We start from the raw sequence: 16,244 nt of genomic DNA on the forward strand, positions 1-16,244 counted from the left end.
TATGCTGATGTAGTCATATGCTGATGGAAGTGCTGTTTCCGCAGCCAGGCACTGACGGCGGTTCTGGTGATGTATCAATGTAGCTGTGGCAATCTTTAACTTACTAGACTTGATATTAGGTCATGCTAGGGTCAGTATGCCGTCCTGAAAATACAGCTGTCTGAATGAGGCCATTATTGGTCTGCCGAGCAAAAGTTTGACAAAAGCTCCCAGACACTATAGACAGCTTTGCCATCATTAGGGCGGCTGCTCTCTCTCCCAAAAATTGCAGTTTTCTTCACAGTCTCGCCTCCCTTGTCTGAAAGTGCCAAAACGAAAAAGGAGCCTGGCCAACAGGGGTTCATCTGATCATTCACATACCGCGTGTGCACTTTCTCGGAGTGCGATGCCAGAGGTGACGGCACAGCCAATCCTCGTTAGTATAGTGGTAAGTATCCCCGCCTGTCACGCGGGAGACCGGGGTTCGATTCCCCGACGGGGAGGCCTCTCTTATATTCTTGAATTTGCTCCGAGAAGCTGATCCTGCTGGCAATAAATTCATATTCAGGGGCTTTTGATATTTTATTGTTTGATTGTCACTTTACTGCCACCAGAAGTCTCTACATTGTGTGATAAATCCATCCCCCCCCCAAAACGGAATTATTTGCGCTCATACCTATTTCCAGTTCTTTGCGTAGGGGATAAACGCCCCACCCATGGCCGGTTAGCTCAGTTGGTTAGAGCGTGGTGCTAATAACGCCAAGGTCGCGGGTTCGATCCCCGTACGGGCCAAGCACAGCTTTTTAGAGGTCCCGTGCACTCGTTTCATCCCAGGTAGGTCGATGCTGAAGCTTGTTTCTTTTTACTCCGCGTTTTGTTCATAGTGCTTTCTGTGTAGAATTGCATGCCTAACTGATTTGCAGAAGTAGTTGTCCCTATGGTGTGGTGGTGTTATTTGAAGCCTGTAGCAAGCAGATAGTATAGTTGCAGCGTATTTTGCTGTTGACCATTGCGCCATTGCAATGGATCTCTGTGTTAAGCTTGGTGCTGTGTTTATGTGCTGATGGTGTCTCTGGTGCTGTATTCATGTACTGATGATGGGTCTTGTGTTGAACTCATATGCTGATGTAGTCATATGCTGATGGAAGTGCTGTTTCCGCAGCCAGGCACTGACGGCGGTTCTGGTGATGTATCAATGTAGCTGTGGCAATCTTTAACTTACTAGACTTGATATTAGGTCATGCTAGGGTCAGTATGCCGTCCTGAAAATACAGCTGTCTGAATGAGGCCATTATTGGTCTGCCGAGCAAAAGTTTGACAAAAGCTCCCAGACACTATAGACAGCTTTGCCATCATTAGGGCGGCTGCTCTCTCTCCCAAAAATTGCAGTTTTCTTCACAGTCTCGCCTCCCTTGTCTGAAAGTGCCAAAACGAAAAAGGAGCCTGGCCAACAGGGGTTCATCTGATCATTCACATACCGCGTGTGCACTTTCTCGGAGTGCGATGCCAGAGGTGACGGCACAGCCAATCCTCGTTAGTATAGTGGTAAGTATCCCCGCCTGTCACGCGGGAGACCGGGGTTCGATTCCCCGACGGGGAGGCCTCTCTTATATTCTTGAATTTGCTCCGAGAAGCTGATCCTGCTGGCAATAAATTCATATTCAGGGGCTTTTGATATTTTATTGTTTGATTGTCACTTTACTGCCACCAGAAGTCTCTACATTGTGTGATAAATCCATCCCCCCCCCAAAACGGAATTATTTGCGCTCATACCTATTTCCAGTTCTTTGCGTAGGGGATAAACGCCCCACCCATGGCCGGTTAGCTCAGTTGGTTAGAGCGTGGTGCTAATAACGCCAAGGTCGCGGGTTCGATCCCCGTACGGGCCAAGCACAGCTTTTTAGAGGTCCCGTGCACTCGTTTCATCCCAGGTAGGTCGATGCTGAAGCTTGTTTCTTTTTACTCCGCGTTTTGTTCATAGTGCTTTCTGTGTAGAATTGCATGCCTAACTGATTTGCAGAAGTAGTTGTCCCTATGGTGTGGTGGTGTTATTTGAAGCCTGTAGCAAGCAGATAGTATAGTTGCAGCGTATTTTGCTGTTGACCATTGCGCCATTGCAATGGATCTCTGTGTTAAGCTTGGTGCTGTGTTTATGTGCTGATGGTGTCTCTGGTGCTGTATTCATGTACTGATGATGGGTCTTGTGTTGAACTCATATGCTGATGTAGTCATATGCTGATGGAAGTGCTGTTTCCGCAGCCAGGCACTGACGGCGGTTCTGGTGATGTATCAATGTAGCTGTGGCAATCTTTAACTTACTAGACTTGATATTAGGTCATGCTAGGGTCAGTATGCCGTCCTGAAAATACAGCTGTCTGAATGAGGCCATTATTGGTCTGCCGAGCAAAAGTTTGACAAAAGCTCCCAGACACTATAGACAGCTTTGCCATCATTAGGGCGGCTGCTCTCTCTCCCAAAAATTGCAGTTTTCTTCACAGTCTCGCCTCCCTTGTCTGAAAGTGCCAAAACGAAAAAGGAGCCTGGCCAACAGGGGTTCATCTGATCATTCACATACCGCGTGTGCACTTTCTCGGAGTGCGATGCCAGAGGTGACGGCACAGCCAATCCTCGTTAGTATAGTGGTAAGTATCCCCGCCTGTCACGCGGGAGACCGGGGTTCGATTCCCCGACGGGGAGGCCTCTCTTATATTCTTGAATTTGCTCCGAGAAGCTGATCCTGCTGGCAATAAATTCATATTCAGGGGCTTTTGATATTTTATTGTTTGATTGTCACTTTACTGCCACCAGAAGTCTCTACATTGTGTGATAAATCCATCCCCCCCCCAAAACGGAATTATTTGCGCTCATACCTATTTCCAGTTCTTTGCGTAGGGGATAAACGCCCCACCCATGGCCGGTTAGCTCAGTTGGTTAGAGCGTGGTGCTAATAACGCCAAGGTCGCGGGTTCGATCCCCGTACGGGCCAAGCACAGCTTTTTAGAGGTCCCGTGCACTCGTTTCATCCCAGGTAGGTCGATGCTGAAGCTTGTTTCTTTTTACTCCGCGTTTTGTTCATAGTGCTTTCTGTGTAGAATTGCATGCCTAACTGATTTGCAGAAGTAGTTGTCCCTATGGTGTGGTGGTGTTATTTGAAGCCTGTAGCAAGCAGATAGTATAGTTGCAGCGTATTTTGCTGTTGACCATTGCGCCATTGCAATGGATCTCTGTGTTAAGCTTGGTGCTGTGTTTATGTGCTGATGGTGTCTCTGGTGCTGTATTCATGTACTGATGATGGGTCTTGTGTTGAACTCATATGCTGATGTAGTCATATGCTGATGGAAGTGCTGTTTCCGCAGCCAGGCACTGACGGCGGTTCTGGTGATGTATCAATGTAGCTGTGGCAATCTTTAACTTACTAGACTTGATATTAGGTCATGCTAGGGTCAGTATGCCGTCCTGAAAATACAGCTGTCTGAATGAGGCCATTATTGGTCTGCCGAGCAAAAGTTTGACAAAAGCTCCCAGACACTATAGACAGCTTTGCCATCATTAGGGCGGCTGCTCTCTCTCCCAAAAATTGCAGTTTTCTTCACAGTCTCGCCTCCCTTGTCTGAAAGTGCCAAAACGAAAAAGGAGCCTGGCCAACAGGGGTTCATCTGATCATTCACATACCGCGTGTGCACTTTCTCGGAGTGCGATGCCAGAGGTGACGGCACAGCCAATCCTCGTTAGTATAGTGGTAAGTATCCCCGCCTGTCACGCGGGAGACCGGGGTTCGATTCCCCGACGGGGAGGCCTCTCTTATATTCTTGAATTTGCTCCGAGAAGCTGATCCTGCTGGCAATAAATTCATATTCAGGGGCTTTTGATATTTTATTGTTTGATTGTCACTTTACTGCCACCAGAAGTCTCTACATTGTGTGATAAATCCATCCCCCCCCCAAAACGGAATTATTTGCGCTCATACCTATTTCCAGTTCTTTGCGTAGGGGATAAACGCCCCACCCATGGCCGGTTAGCTCAGTTGGTTAGAGCGTGGTGCTAATAACGCCAAGGTCGCGGGTTCGATCCCCGTACGGGCCAAGCACAGCTTTTTAGAGGTCCCGTGCACTCGTTTCATCCCAGGTAGGTCGATGCTGAAGCTTGTTTCTTTTTACTCCGCGTTTTGTTCATAGTGCTTTCTGTGTAGAATTGCATGCCTAACTGATTTGCAGAAGTAGTTGTCCCTATGGTGTGGTGGTGTTATTTGAAGCCTGTAGCAAGCAGATAGTATAGTTGCAGCGTATTTTGCTGTTGACCATTGCGCCATTGCAATGGATCTCTGTGTTAAGCTTGGTGCTGTGTTTATGTGCTGATGGTGTCTCTGGTGCTGTATTCATGTACTGATGATGGGTCTTGTGTTGAACTCATATGCTGATGTAGTCATATGCTGATGGAAGTGCTGTTTCCGCAGCCAGGCACTGACGGCGGTTCTGGTGATGTATCAATGTAGCTGTGGCAATCTTTAACTTACTAGACTTGATATTAGGTCATGCTAGGGTCAGTATGCCGTCCTGAAAATACAGCTGTCTGAATGAGGCCATTATTGGTCTGCCGAGCAAAAGTTTGACAAAAGCTCCCAGACACTATAGACAGCTTTGCCATCATTAGGGCGGCTGCTCTCTCTCCCAAAAATTGCAGTTTTCTTCACAGTCTCGCCTCCCTTGTCTGAAAGTGCCAAAACGAAAAAGGAGCCTGGCCAACAGGGGTTCATCTGATCATTCACATACCGCGTGTGCACTTTCTCGGAGTGCGATGCCAGAGGTGACGGCACAGCCAATCCTCGTTAGTATAGTGGTAAGTATCCCCGCCTGTCACGCGGGAGACCGGGGTTCGATTCCCCGACGGGGAGGCCTCTCTTATATTCTTGAATTTGCTCCGAGAAGCTGATCCTGCTGGCAATAAATTCATATTCAGGGGCTTTTGATATTTTATTGTTTGATTGTCACTTTACTGCCACCAGAAGTCTCTACATTGTGTGATAAATCCATCCCCCCCCCAAAACGGAATTATTTGCGCTCATACCTATTTCCAGTTCTTTGCGTAGGGGATAAACGCCCCACCCATGGCCGGTTAGCTCAGTTGGTTAGAGCGTGGTGCTAATAACGCCAAGGTCGCGGGTTCGATCCCCGTACGGGCCAAGCACAGCTTTTTAGAGGTCCCGTGCACTCGTTTCATCCCAGGTAGGTCGATGCTGAAGCTTGTTTCTTTTTACTCCGCGTTTTGTTCATAGTGCTTTCTGTGTAGAATTGCATGCCTAACTGATTTGCAGAAGTAGTTGTCCCTATGGTGTGGTGGTGTTATTTGAAGCCTGTAGCAAGCAGATAGTATAGTTGCAGCGTATTTTGCTGTTGACCATTGCGCCATTGCAATGGATCTCTGTGTTAAGCTGATGATGGGTCTTGTGTTGAACTCATATGCTGATGTAGTCATATGCTGATGGAAGTGCTGTTTCCGCAGCCAGGCACTGACGGCGGTTCTGGTGATGTATCAATGTAGCTGTGGCAATCTTTAACTTACTAGACTTGATATTAGGTCATGCTAGGGTCAGTATGCCGTCCTGAAAATACAGCTGTCTGAATGAGGCCATTATTGGTCTGCCGAGCAAAAGTTTGACAAAAGCTCCCAGACACTATAGACAGCTTTGCCATCATTAGGGCGGCTGCTCTCTCTCCCAAAAATTGCAGTTTTCTTCACAGTCTCGCCTCCCTTGTCTGAAAGTGCCAAAACGAAAAAGGAGCCTGGCCAACAGGGGTTCATCTGATCATTCACATACCGCGTGTGCACTTTCTCGGAGTGCGATGCCAGAGGTGACGGCACAGCCAATCCTCGTTAGTATAGTGGTAAGTATCCCCGCCTGTCACGCGGGAGACCGGGGTTCGATTCCCCGACGGGGAGGCCTCTCTTATATTCTTGAATTTGCTCCGAGAAGCTGATCCTGCTGGCAATAAATTCATATTCAGGGGCTTTTGATATTTTATTGTTTGATTGTCACTTTACTGCCACCAGAAGTCTCTACATTGTGTGATAAATCCATCCCCCCCCAAAACGGAATTATTTGCGCTCATACCTATTTCCAGTTCTTTGCGTAGGGGATAAACGCCCCACCCATGGCCGGTTAGCTCAGTTGGTTAGAGCGTGGTGCTAATAACGCCAAGGTCGCGGGTTCGATCCCCGTACGGGCCAAGCACAGCTTTTTAGAGGTCCCGTGCACTCGTTTCATCCCAGGTAGGTCGATGCTGAAGCTTGTTTCTTTTTACTCCGCGTTTTGTTCATAGTGCTTTCTGTGTAGAATTGCATGCCTAACTGATTTGCAGAAGTAGTTGTCCCTATGGTGTGGTGGTGTTATTTGAAGCCTGTAGCAAGCAGATAGTATAGTTGCAGCGTATTTTGCTGTTGACCATTGCGCCATTGCAATGGATCTCTGTGTTAAGCTTGGTGCTGTGTTTATGTGCTGATGGTGTCTCTGGTGCTGTATTCATGTACTGATGATGGGTCTTGTGTTGAACTCATATGCTGATGTAGTCATATGCTGATGGAAGTGCTGTTTCCGCAGCCAGGCACTGACGGCGGTTCTGGTGATGTATCAATGTAGCTGTGGCAATCTTTAACTTACTAGACTTGATATTAGGTCATGCTAGGGTCAGTATGCCGTCCTGAAAATACAGCTGTCTGAATGAGGCCATTATTGGTCTGCCGAGCAAAAGTTTGACAAAAGCTCCCAGACACTATAGACAGCTTTGCCATCATTAGGGCGGCTGCTCTCTCTCCCAAAAATTGCAGTTTTCTTCACAGTCTCGCCTCCCTTGTCTGAAAGTGCCAAAACGAAAAAGGAGCCTGGCCAACAGGGGTTCATCTGATCATTCACATACCGCGTGTGCACTTTCTCGGAGTGCGATGCCAGAGGTGACGGCACAGCCAATCCTCGTTAGTATAGTGGTAAGTATCCCCGCCTGTCACGCGGGAGACCGGGGTTCGATTCCCCGACGGGGAGGCCTCTCTTATATTCTTGAATTTGCTCCGAGAAGCTGATCCTGCTGGCAATAAATTCATATTCAGGGGCTTTTGATATTTTATTGTTTGATTGTCACTTTACTGCCACCAGAAGTCTCTACATTGTGTGATAAATCCATCCCCCCCCCAAAACGGAATTATTTGCGCTCATACCTATTTCCAGTTCTTTGCGTAGGGGATAAACGCCCCACCCATGGCCGGTTAGCTCAGTTGGTTAGAGCGTGGTGCTAATAACGCCAAGGTCGCGGGTTCGATCCCCGTACGGGCCAAGCACAGCTTTTTAGAGGTCCCGTGCACTCGTTTCATCCCAGGTAGGTCGATGCTGAAGCTTGTTTCTTTTTACTCCGCGTTTTGTTCATAGTGCTTTCTGTGTAGAATTGCATGCCTAACTGATTTGCAGAAGTAGTTGTCCCTATGGTGTGGTGGTGTTATTTGAAGCCTGTAGCAAGCAGATAGTATAGTTGCAGCGTATTTTGCTGTTGACCATTGCGCCATTGCAATGGATCTCTGTGTTAAGCTTGGTGCTGTGTTTATGTGCTGATGGTGTCTCTGGTGCTGTATTCATGTACTGATGATGGGTCTTGTGTTGAACTCATATGCTGATGTAGTCATATGCTGATGGAAGTGCTGTTTCCGCAGCCAGGCACTGACGGCGGTTCTGGTGATGTATCAATGTAGCTGTGGCAATCTTTAACTTACTAGACTTGATATTAGGTCATGCTAGGGTCAGTATGCCGTCCTGAAAATACAGCTGTCTGAATGAGGCCATTATTGGTCTGCCGAGCAAAAGTTTGACAAAAGCTCCCAGACACTATAGACAGCTTTGCCATCATTAGGGCGGCTGCTCTCTCTCCCAAAAATTGCAGTTTTCTTCACAGTCTCGCCTCCCTTGTCTGAAAGTGCCAAAACGAAAAAGGAGCCTGGCCAACAGGGGTTCATCTGATCATTCACATACCGCGTGTGCACTTTCTCGGAGTGCGATGCCAGAGGTGACGGCACAGCCAATCCTCGTTAGTATAGTGGTAAGTATCCCCGCCTGTCACGCGGGAGACCGGGGTTCGATTCCCCGACGGGGAGGCCTCACTTATATTCTTGAATTTGCTCCGAGAAGCTGATCCTGCTGGCAATAAATTCATATTCAGGGGCTTTTGATATTTTATTGTTTGATTGTCACTTTACTGCCACCAGAAGTCTCTACATTGTGTGATAAATCCATCCCCCCCCCAAAAGGGAATTATTTGCGCTCATACCTATTTCCAGTTCTTTGCGTAGGGGATAAACGCCCCACCCATGGCCGGTTAGCTCAGTTGGTTAGAGCGTGGTGCTAATAACGCCAAGGTCGCGGGTTCGATCCCCGTACGGGCCAAGCACAGCTTTTTAGAGGTCCCGTGCACTCGTTTCATCCCAGGTAGGTCGATGCTGAAGCTTGTTTCTTTTTACTCCGCGTTTTGTTCATAGTGCTTTCTGTGTAGAATTGCATGCCTAACTGATTTGCAGAAGTAGTTGTCCCTATGGTGTGGTGGTGTTATTTGAAGCCTGTAGCAAGCAGATAGTATAGTTGCAGCGTATTTTGCTGTTGACCATTGCGCCATTGCAATGGATCTCTGTGTTAAGCTTGGTGCTGTGTTTATGTGCTGATGGTGTCTCTGGTGCTGTATTCATGTACTGATGATGGGTCTTGTGTTGAACTCATATGCTGATGTAGTCATATGCTGATGGAAGTGCTGTTTCCGCAGCCAGGCACTGACGGCGGTTCTGGTGATGTATCAATGTAGCTGTGGCAATCTTTAACTTACTAGACTTGATATTAGGTCATGCTAGGGTCAGTATGCCGTCCTGAAAATACAGCTGTCTGAATGAGGCCATTATTGGTCTGCCGAGCAAAAGTTTGACAAAAGCTCCCAGACACTATAGACAGCTTTGCCATCATTAGGGCGGCTGCTCTCTCTCCCAAAAATTGCAGTTTTCTTCACAGTCTCGCCTCCCTTGTCTGAAAGTGCCAAAACGAAAAAGGAGCCTGGCCAACAGGGGTTCATCTGATCATTCACATACCGCGTGTGCACTTTCTCGGAGTGCGATGCCAGAGGTGACGGCACAGCCAATCCTCGTTAGTATAGTGGTAAGTATCCCCGCCTGTCACGCGGGAGACCGGGGTTCGATTCCCCGACGGGGAGGCCTCTCTTATATTCTTGAATTTGCTCCGAGAAGCTGATCCTGCTGGCAATAAATTCATATTCAGGGGCTTTTGATATTTTATTGTTTGATTGTCACTTTACTGCCACCAGAAGTCTCTACATTGTGTGATAAATCCATCCCCCCCCCAAAAGGGAATTATTTGCGCTCATACCTATTTCCAGTTCTTTGCGTAGGGGATAAACGCCCCACCCATGGCCGGTTAGCTCAGTTGGTTAGAGCGTGGTGCTAATAACGCCAAGGTCGCGGGTTCGATCCCCGTACGGGCCAAGCACAGCTTTTTAGAGGTCCCGTGCACTCGTTTCATCCCAGGTAGGTCGATGCTGAAGCTTGTTTCTTTTTACTCCGCGTTTTGTTCATAGTGCTTTCTGTGTAGAATTGCATGCCTAACTGATTTGCAGAAGTAGTTGTCCCTATGGTGTGGTGGTGTTATTTGAAGCCTGTAGCAAGCAGATAGTATAGTTGCAGCGTATTTTGCTGTTGACCATTGCGCCATTGCAATGGATCTCTGTGTTAAGCTTGGTGCTGTGTTTATGTGCTGATGGTGTCTCTGGTGCTGTATTCATGTACTGATGATGGGTCTTGTGTTGAACTCATATGCTGATGTAGTCATATGCTGATGGAAGTGCTGTTTCCGCAGCCAGGCACTGACGGCGGTTCTGGTGATGTATCAATGTAGCTGTGGCAATCTTTAACTTACTAGACTTGATATTAGGTCATGCTAGGGTCAGTATGCCGTCCTGAAAATACAGCTGTCTGAATGAGGCCATTATTGGTCTGCCGAGCAAAAGTTTGACAAAAGCTCCCAGACACTATAGACAGCTTTGCCATCATTAGGGCGGCTGCTCTCTCTCCCAAAAATTGCAGTTTTCTTCACAGTCTCGCCTCCCTTGTCTGAAAGTGCCAAAACGAAAAAGGAGCCTGGCCAACAGGGGTTCATCTGATCATTCACATACCGCGTGTGCACTTTCTCGGAGTGCGATGCCAGAGGTGACGGCACAGCCAATCCTCGTTAGTATAGTGGTAAGTATCCCCGCCTGTCACGCGGGAGACCGGGGTTCGATTCCCCGACGGGGAGGCCTCTCTTATATTCTTGAATTTGCTCCGAGAAGCTGATCCTGCTGGCAATAAATTCATATTCAGGGGCTTTTGATATTTTATTGTTTGATTGTCACTTTACTGCCACCAGAAGTCTCTACATTGTGTGATAAATCCATCCCCCCCCCAAAAGGGAATTATTTGCGCTCATACCTATTTCCAGTTCTTTGCGTAGGGGATAAACGCCCCACCCATGGCCGGTTAGCTCAGTTGGTTAGAGCGTGGTGCTAATAACGCCAAGGTCGCGGGTTCGATCCCCGTACGGGCCAAGCACAGCTTTTTAGAGGTCCCGTGCACTCGTTTCATCCCAGGTAGGTCGATGCTGAAGCTTGTTTCTTTTTACTCCGCGTTTTGTTCATAGTGCTTTCTGTGTAGAATTGCATGCCTAACTGATTTGCAGAAGTAGTTGTCCCTATGGTGTGGTGGTGTTATTTGAAGCCTGTAGCAAGCAGATAGTATAGTTGCAGCGTATTTTGCTGTTGACCATTGCGCCATTGCAATGGATCTCTGTGTTAAGCTTGGTGCTGTGTTTATGTGCTGATGGTGTCTCTGGTGCTGTATTCATGTACTGATGATGGGTCTTGTGTTGAACTCATATGCTGATGTAGTCATATGCTGATGGAAGTGCTGTTTCCGCAGCCAGGCACTGACGGCGGTTCTGGTGATGTATCAATGTAGCTGTGGCAATCTTTAACTTACTAGACTTGATATTAGGTCATGCTAGGGTCAGTATGCCGTCCTGAAAATACAGCTGTCTGAATGAGGCCATTATTGGTCTGCCGAGCAAAAGTTTGACAAAAGCTCCCAGACACTATAGACAGCTTTGCCATCATTAGGGCGGCTGCTCTCTCTCCCAAAAATTGCAGTTTTCTTCACAGTCTCGCCTCCCTTGTCTGAAAGTGCCAAAACGAAAAAGGAGCCTGGCCAACAGGGGTTCATCTGATCATTCACATACCGCGTGTGCACTTTCTCGGAGTGCGATGCCAGAGGTGACGGCACAGCCAATCCTCGTTAGTATAGTGGTAAGTATCCCCGCCTGTCACGCGGGAGACCGGGGTTCGATTCCCCGACGGGGAGGCCTCTCTTATATTCTTGAATTTGCTCCGAGAAGCTGATCCTGCTGGCAATAAATTCATATTCAGGGGCTTTTGATATTTTATTGTTTGATTGTCACTTTACTGCCACCAGAAGTCTCTACATTGTGTGATAAATCCATCCCCCCCCCAAAACGGAATTATTTGCGCTCATACCTATTTCCAGTTCTTTGCGTAGGGGATAAACGCCCCACCCATGGCCGGTTAGCTCAGTTGGTTAGAGCGTGGTGCTAATAACGCCAAGGTCGCGGGTTCGATCCCCGTACGGGCCAAGCACAGCTTTTTAGAGGTCCCGTGCACTCGTTTCATCCCAGGTAGGTCGATGCTGAAGCTTGTTTCTTTTTACTCCGCGTTTTGTTCATAGTGCTTTCTGTGTAGAATTGCATGCCTAACTGATTTGCAGAAGTAGTTGTCCCTATGGTGTGGTGGTGTTATTTGAAGCCTGTAGCAAGCAGATAGTATAGTTGCAGCGTATTTTGCTGTTGACCATTGCGCCATTGCAATGGATCTCTGTGTTAAGCTTGGTGCTGTGTTTATGTGCTGATGGTGTCTCTGGTGCTGTATTCATGTACTGATGATGGGTCTTGTGTTGAACTCATATGCTGATGTAGTCATATGCTGATGGAAGTGCTGTTTCCGCAGCCAGGCACTGACGGCGGTTCTGGTGATGTATCAATGTAGCTGTGGCAATCTTTAACTTACTAGACTTGATATTAGGTCATGCTAGGGTCAGTATGCCGTCCTGAAAATACAGCTGTCTGAATGAGGCCATTATTGGTCTGCCGAGCAAAAGTTTGACAAAAGCTCCCAGACACTATAGACAGCTTTGCCATCATTAGGGCGGCTGCTCTCTCTCCCAAAAATTGCAGTTTTCTTCACAGTCTCGCCTCCCTTGTCTGAAAGTGCCAAAACGAAAAAGGAGCCTGGCCAACAGGGGTTCATCTGATCATTCACATACCGCGTGTGCACTTTCTCGGAGTGCGATGCCAGAGGTGACGGCACAGCCAATCCTCGTTAGTATAGTGGTAAGTATCCCCGCCTGTCACGCGGGAGACCGGGGTTCGATTCCCCGACGGGGAGGCCTCTCTTATATTCTTGAATTTGCTCCGAGAAGCTGATCCTGCTGGCAATAAATTCATATTCAGGGGCTTTTGATATTTTATTGTTTGATTGTCACTTTACTGCCACCAGAAGTCTCTACATTGTGTGATAAATCCATCCCCCCCCCAAAACGGAATTATTTGCGCTCATACCTATTTCCAGTTCTTTGCGTAGGGGATAAACGCCCCACCCATGGCCGGTTAGCTCAGTTGGTTAGAGCGTGGTGCTAATAACGCCAAGGTCGCGGGTTCGATCCCCGTACGGGCCAAGCACAGCTTTTTAGAGGTCCCGTGCACTCGTTTCATCCCAGGTAGGTCGATGCTGAAGCTTGTTTCTTTTTACTCCGCGTTTTGTTCATAGTGCTTTCTGTGTAGAATTGCATGCCTAACTGATTTGCAGAAGTAGTTGTCCCTATGGTGTGGTGGTGTTATTTGAAGCCTGTAGCAAGCAGATAGTATAGTTGCAGCGTATTTTGCTGTTGACCATTGCGCCATTGCAATGGATCTCTGTGTTAAGCTTGGTGCTGTGTTTATGTGCTGATGGTGTCTCTGGTGCTGTATTCATGTACTGATGATGGGTCTTGTGTTGAACTCATATGCTGATGTAGTCATATGCTGATGGAAGTGCTGTTTCCGCAGCCAGGCACTGACGGCGGTTCTGGTGATGTATCAATGTAGCTGTGGCAATCTTTAACTTACTAGACTTGATATTAGGTCATGCTAGGGTCAGTATGCCGTCCTGAAAATACAGCTGTCTGAATGAGGCCATTATTGGTCTGCCGAGCAAAAGTTTGACAAAAGCTCCCAGACACTATAGACAGCTTTGCCATCATTAGGGCGGCTGCTCTCTCTCCCAAAAATTGCAGTTTTCTTCACAGTCTCGCCTCCCTTGTCTGAAAGTGCCAAAACGAAAAAGGAGCCTGGCCAACAGGGGTTCATCTGATCATTCACATACCGCGTGTGCACTTTCTCGGAGTGCGATGCCAGAGGTGACGGCACAGCCAATCCTCGTTAGTATAGTGGTAAGTATCCCCGCCTGTCACGCGGGAGACCGGGGTTCGATTCCCCGACGGGGAGGCCTCTCTTATATTCTTGAATTTGCTCCGAGAAGCTGATCCTGCTGGCAATAAATTCATATTCAGGGGCTTTTGATATTTTATTGTTTGATTGTCACTTTACTGCCACCAGAAGTCTCTACATTGTGTGATAAATCCATCCCCCCCCCAAAACGGAATTATTTGCGCTCATACCTATTTCCAGTTCTTTGCGTAGGGGATAAACGCCCCACCCATGGCCGGTTAGCTCAGTTGGTTAGAGCGTGGTGCTAATAACGCCAAGGTCGCGGGTTCGATCCCCGTACGGGCCAAGCACAGCTTTTTAGAGGTCCCGTGCACTCGTTTCATCCCAGGTAGGTCGATGCTGAAGCTTGTTTCTTTTTACTCCGCGTTTTGTTCATAGTGCTTTCTGTGTAGAATTGCATGCCTAACTGATTTGCAGAAGTAGTTGTCCCTATGGTGTGGTGGTGTTATTTGAAGCCTGTAGCAAGCAGATAGTATAGTTGCAGCGTATTTTGCTGTTGACCATTGCGCCATTGCAATGGATCTCTGTGTTAAGCTTGGTGCTGTGTTTATGTGCTGATGGTGTCTCTGGTGCTGTATTCATGTACTGATGATGGGTCTTGTGTTGAACTCATATGCTGATGTAGTCATATGCTGATGGAAGTGCTGTTTCCGCAGCCAGGCACTGACGGCGGTTCTGGTGATGTATCAATGTAGCTGTGGCAATCTTTAACTTACTAGACTTGATATTAGGTCATGCTAGGGTCAGTATGCCGTCCTGAAAATACAGCTGTCTGAATGAGGCCATTATTGGTCTGCCGAGCAAAAGTTTGACAAAAGCTCCCAGACACTATAGACAGCTTTGCCATCATTAGGGCGGCTGCTCTCTCTCCCAAAAATTGCAGTTTTCTTCACAGTCTCGCCTCCCTTGTCTGAAAGTGCCAAAACGAAAAAGGAGCCTGGCCAACAGGGGTTCATCTGATCATTCACATACCGCGTGTGCACTTTCTCGGAGTGCGATGCCAGAGGTGACGGCACAGCCAATCCTCGTTAGTATAGTGGTAAGTATCCCCGCCTGTCACGCGGGAGACCGGGGTTCGATTCCCCGACGGGGAGGCCTCTCTTATATTCTTGAATTTGCTCCGAGAAGCTGATCCTGCTGGCAATAAATTCATATTCAGGGGCTTTTGATATTTTATTGTTTGATTGTCACTTTACTGCCACCAGAAGTCTCTACATTGTGTGATAAATCCATCCCCCCCCCAAAAGGGAATTATTTGCGCTCATACCTATTTCCAGTTCTTTGCGTAGGGGATAAACGCCCCACCCATGGCCGGTTAGCTCAGTTGGTTAGAGCGTGGTGCTAATAACGCCAAGGTCGCGGGTTCGATCCCCGTACGGGCCAAGCACAGCTTTTTAGAGGTCCCGTGCACTCGTTTCATCCCAGGTAGGTCGATGCTGAAGCTTGTTTCTTTTTACTCCGCGTTTTGTTCATAGTGCTTTCTGTGTAGAATTGCATGCCTAACTGATTTGCAGAAGTAGTTGTCCCTATGGTGTGGTGGTGTTATTTGAAGCCTGTAGCAAGCAGATAGTATAGTTGCAGCGTATTTTGCTGTTGACCATTGCGCCATTGCAATGGATCTCTGTGTTAAGCTTGGTGCTGTGTTTATGTGCTGATGGTGTCTCTGGTGCTGTATTCATGTACTGATGATGGGTCTTGTGTTGAACTCATATGCTGATGTAGTCATATGCTGATGGAAGTGCTGTTTCCGCAGCCAGGCACTGACGGCGGTTCTGGTGATGTATCAATGTAGCTGTGGCAATCTTTAACTTACTAGACTTGATATTAGGTCATGCTAGGGTCAGTATGCCGTCCTGAAAATACAGCTGTCTGAATGAGGCCATTATTGGTCTGCCGAGCAAAAGTTTGACAAAAGCTCCCAGACACTATAGACAGCTTTGCCATCATTAGGGCGGCTGCTCTCTCTCCCAAAAATTGCAGTTTTCTTCACAGTCTCGCCTCCCTTGTCTGAAAGTGCCAAAACGAAAAAGGAGCCTGGCCAACAGGGGTTCATCTGATCATTCACATACCGCGTGTGCACTTTCTTGGAGTGCGATGCCAGAGGTGACGGCACAGCCAATCCTCGTTAGTATAGTGGTAAGTATCCCCGCCTGTCACGCGGGAGACCGGGGTTCGATTCCCCGACGGGGAGGCCTCTCTTATATTCTTGAATTTGCTCCGAGAAGCTGATCCTGCTGGCAATAAATTCATATTCAGGGGCTTTTGATATTTTATTGTTTGATTGTCACTTTACTGCCACCAGAAGTCTCTACATTGTGTGATAAATCCATCCCCCCCCCAAAACGGAATTATTTGCGCTCATACCTATTTCCAGTTCTTTGCGTAGGGGATAAACGCCCCACCCATGGCCGGTTAGCTCAGTTGGTTAGAGCGTGGTGCTAATAACGCCAAGGTCGCGGGTTCGATCCCCGTACGGGCCAAGCACAGCTTTTTAGAGGTCCCGTGCACTCGTTTCATCCCAGGTAGGTCGATGCTGAAGCTTGTTTCTTTTTACTCCGCGTTTTGTTCATAGTGCTTTCTGTGTAGAATTGCATGCCTAACTGATTTGCAGAAGTAGTTGTCCCTATGGTGTGGTGGTGTTATTTGA

At 47.8% G+C, this 16,244-nt stretch overlaps 30 non-coding genes across 30 annotated transcripts; all 30 read left to right on the forward strand.

Moving 5' to 3' along the window:
- The first annotated feature begins 410 nt into the window (after positions 1 to 410).
- Positions 411 to 482, forward strand: TRNAD-GUC (transfer RNA aspartic acid (anticodon GUC)). The gene has a single exon. It is a non-coding gene; the product is annotated as a tRNA-Asp (tRNA).
- Positions 483 to 697: 215 nt separating this feature from the next.
- On the forward strand, positions 698 to 771 carry TRNAI-AAU (transfer RNA isoleucine (anticodon AAU)). Its single transcript has one exon. It is a non-coding gene; the product is annotated as a tRNA-Ile (tRNA).
- Positions 772 to 1,507: 736 nt separating this feature from the next.
- TRNAD-GUC (transfer RNA aspartic acid (anticodon GUC)) lies at positions 1,508 to 1,579 on the forward strand. Its single transcript has one exon. It is a non-coding gene; the product is annotated as a tRNA-Asp (tRNA).
- A 215-nt stretch (positions 1,580 to 1,794) lies between these two features.
- TRNAI-AAU (transfer RNA isoleucine (anticodon AAU)) lies at positions 1,795 to 1,868 on the forward strand. Its single transcript has one exon. It is a non-coding gene; the product is annotated as a tRNA-Ile (tRNA).
- A 736-nt stretch (positions 1,869 to 2,604) lies between these two features.
- Positions 2,605 to 2,676, forward strand: TRNAD-GUC (transfer RNA aspartic acid (anticodon GUC)). The gene has a single exon. It is a non-coding gene; the product is annotated as a tRNA-Asp (tRNA).
- Positions 2,677 to 2,891: 215 nt separating this feature from the next.
- On the forward strand, positions 2,892 to 2,965 carry TRNAI-AAU (transfer RNA isoleucine (anticodon AAU)). Its single transcript has one exon. It is a non-coding gene; the product is annotated as a tRNA-Ile (tRNA).
- Positions 2,966 to 3,701: 736 nt separating this feature from the next.
- TRNAD-GUC (transfer RNA aspartic acid (anticodon GUC)) lies at positions 3,702 to 3,773 on the forward strand. Its single transcript has one exon. It is a non-coding gene; the product is annotated as a tRNA-Asp (tRNA).
- A 215-nt stretch (positions 3,774 to 3,988) lies between these two features.
- Positions 3,989 to 4,062, forward strand: TRNAI-AAU (transfer RNA isoleucine (anticodon AAU)). The gene has a single exon. It is a non-coding gene; the product is annotated as a tRNA-Ile (tRNA).
- Positions 4,063 to 4,798: 736 nt separating this feature from the next.
- TRNAD-GUC (transfer RNA aspartic acid (anticodon GUC)) lies at positions 4,799 to 4,870 on the forward strand. The gene has a single exon. It is a non-coding gene; the product is annotated as a tRNA-Asp (tRNA).
- A 215-nt stretch (positions 4,871 to 5,085) lies between these two features.
- TRNAI-AAU (transfer RNA isoleucine (anticodon AAU)) lies at positions 5,086 to 5,159 on the forward strand. The gene has a single exon. It is a non-coding gene; the product is annotated as a tRNA-Ile (tRNA).
- Positions 5,160 to 5,844: 685 nt separating this feature from the next.
- Positions 5,845 to 5,916, forward strand: TRNAD-GUC (transfer RNA aspartic acid (anticodon GUC)). Its single transcript has one exon. It is a non-coding gene; the product is annotated as a tRNA-Asp (tRNA).
- A 214-nt stretch (positions 5,917 to 6,130) lies between these two features.
- Positions 6,131 to 6,204, forward strand: TRNAI-AAU (transfer RNA isoleucine (anticodon AAU)). Its single transcript has one exon. It is a non-coding gene; the product is annotated as a tRNA-Ile (tRNA).
- Positions 6,205 to 6,940: 736 nt separating this feature from the next.
- Positions 6,941 to 7,012, forward strand: TRNAD-GUC (transfer RNA aspartic acid (anticodon GUC)). The gene has a single exon. It is a non-coding gene; the product is annotated as a tRNA-Asp (tRNA).
- Positions 7,013 to 7,227: 215 nt separating this feature from the next.
- Positions 7,228 to 7,301, forward strand: TRNAI-AAU (transfer RNA isoleucine (anticodon AAU)). The gene has a single exon. It is a non-coding gene; the product is annotated as a tRNA-Ile (tRNA).
- Positions 7,302 to 8,037: 736 nt separating this feature from the next.
- On the forward strand, positions 8,038 to 8,109 carry TRNAD-GUC (transfer RNA aspartic acid (anticodon GUC)). The gene has a single exon. It is a non-coding gene; the product is annotated as a tRNA-Asp (tRNA).
- Positions 8,110 to 8,324: 215 nt separating this feature from the next.
- On the forward strand, positions 8,325 to 8,398 carry TRNAI-AAU (transfer RNA isoleucine (anticodon AAU)). Its single transcript has one exon. It is a non-coding gene; the product is annotated as a tRNA-Ile (tRNA).
- A 736-nt stretch (positions 8,399 to 9,134) lies between these two features.
- Positions 9,135 to 9,206, forward strand: TRNAD-GUC (transfer RNA aspartic acid (anticodon GUC)). The gene has a single exon. It is a non-coding gene; the product is annotated as a tRNA-Asp (tRNA).
- A 215-nt stretch (positions 9,207 to 9,421) lies between these two features.
- Positions 9,422 to 9,495, forward strand: TRNAI-AAU (transfer RNA isoleucine (anticodon AAU)). The gene has a single exon. It is a non-coding gene; the product is annotated as a tRNA-Ile (tRNA).
- A 736-nt stretch (positions 9,496 to 10,231) lies between these two features.
- Positions 10,232 to 10,303, forward strand: TRNAD-GUC (transfer RNA aspartic acid (anticodon GUC)). The gene has a single exon. It is a non-coding gene; the product is annotated as a tRNA-Asp (tRNA).
- A 215-nt stretch (positions 10,304 to 10,518) lies between these two features.
- Positions 10,519 to 10,592, forward strand: TRNAI-AAU (transfer RNA isoleucine (anticodon AAU)). Its single transcript has one exon. It is a non-coding gene; the product is annotated as a tRNA-Ile (tRNA).
- Positions 10,593 to 11,328: 736 nt separating this feature from the next.
- TRNAD-GUC (transfer RNA aspartic acid (anticodon GUC)) lies at positions 11,329 to 11,400 on the forward strand. Its single transcript has one exon. It is a non-coding gene; the product is annotated as a tRNA-Asp (tRNA).
- Positions 11,401 to 11,615: 215 nt separating this feature from the next.
- On the forward strand, positions 11,616 to 11,689 carry TRNAI-AAU (transfer RNA isoleucine (anticodon AAU)). Its single transcript has one exon. It is a non-coding gene; the product is annotated as a tRNA-Ile (tRNA).
- Positions 11,690 to 12,425: 736 nt separating this feature from the next.
- On the forward strand, positions 12,426 to 12,497 carry TRNAD-GUC (transfer RNA aspartic acid (anticodon GUC)). Its single transcript has one exon. It is a non-coding gene; the product is annotated as a tRNA-Asp (tRNA).
- Positions 12,498 to 12,712: 215 nt separating this feature from the next.
- On the forward strand, positions 12,713 to 12,786 carry TRNAI-AAU (transfer RNA isoleucine (anticodon AAU)). The gene has a single exon. It is a non-coding gene; the product is annotated as a tRNA-Ile (tRNA).
- A 736-nt stretch (positions 12,787 to 13,522) lies between these two features.
- Positions 13,523 to 13,594, forward strand: TRNAD-GUC (transfer RNA aspartic acid (anticodon GUC)). The gene has a single exon. It is a non-coding gene; the product is annotated as a tRNA-Asp (tRNA).
- Positions 13,595 to 13,809: 215 nt separating this feature from the next.
- On the forward strand, positions 13,810 to 13,883 carry TRNAI-AAU (transfer RNA isoleucine (anticodon AAU)). The gene has a single exon. It is a non-coding gene; the product is annotated as a tRNA-Ile (tRNA).
- Positions 13,884 to 14,619: 736 nt separating this feature from the next.
- Positions 14,620 to 14,691, forward strand: TRNAD-GUC (transfer RNA aspartic acid (anticodon GUC)). The gene has a single exon. It is a non-coding gene; the product is annotated as a tRNA-Asp (tRNA).
- A 215-nt stretch (positions 14,692 to 14,906) lies between these two features.
- On the forward strand, positions 14,907 to 14,980 carry TRNAI-AAU (transfer RNA isoleucine (anticodon AAU)). Its single transcript has one exon. It is a non-coding gene; the product is annotated as a tRNA-Ile (tRNA).
- Positions 14,981 to 15,716: 736 nt separating this feature from the next.
- TRNAD-GUC (transfer RNA aspartic acid (anticodon GUC)) lies at positions 15,717 to 15,788 on the forward strand. The gene has a single exon. It is a non-coding gene; the product is annotated as a tRNA-Asp (tRNA).
- A 215-nt stretch (positions 15,789 to 16,003) lies between these two features.
- On the forward strand, positions 16,004 to 16,077 carry TRNAI-AAU (transfer RNA isoleucine (anticodon AAU)). The gene has a single exon. It is a non-coding gene; the product is annotated as a tRNA-Ile (tRNA).
- Positions 16,078 to 16,244: the final 167 nt, after the last annotated feature.

The sequence above is a fragment of the Ranitomeya imitator genome, chromosome 4 (assembly GCF_032444005.1).
Source record: "Ranitomeya imitator isolate aRanImi1 chromosome 4, aRanImi1.pri, whole genome shotgun sequence".
In the NCBI taxonomy this organism is placed as follows: domain Eukaryota; kingdom Metazoa; phylum Chordata; class Amphibia; order Anura; family Dendrobatidae; genus Ranitomeya; species Ranitomeya imitator.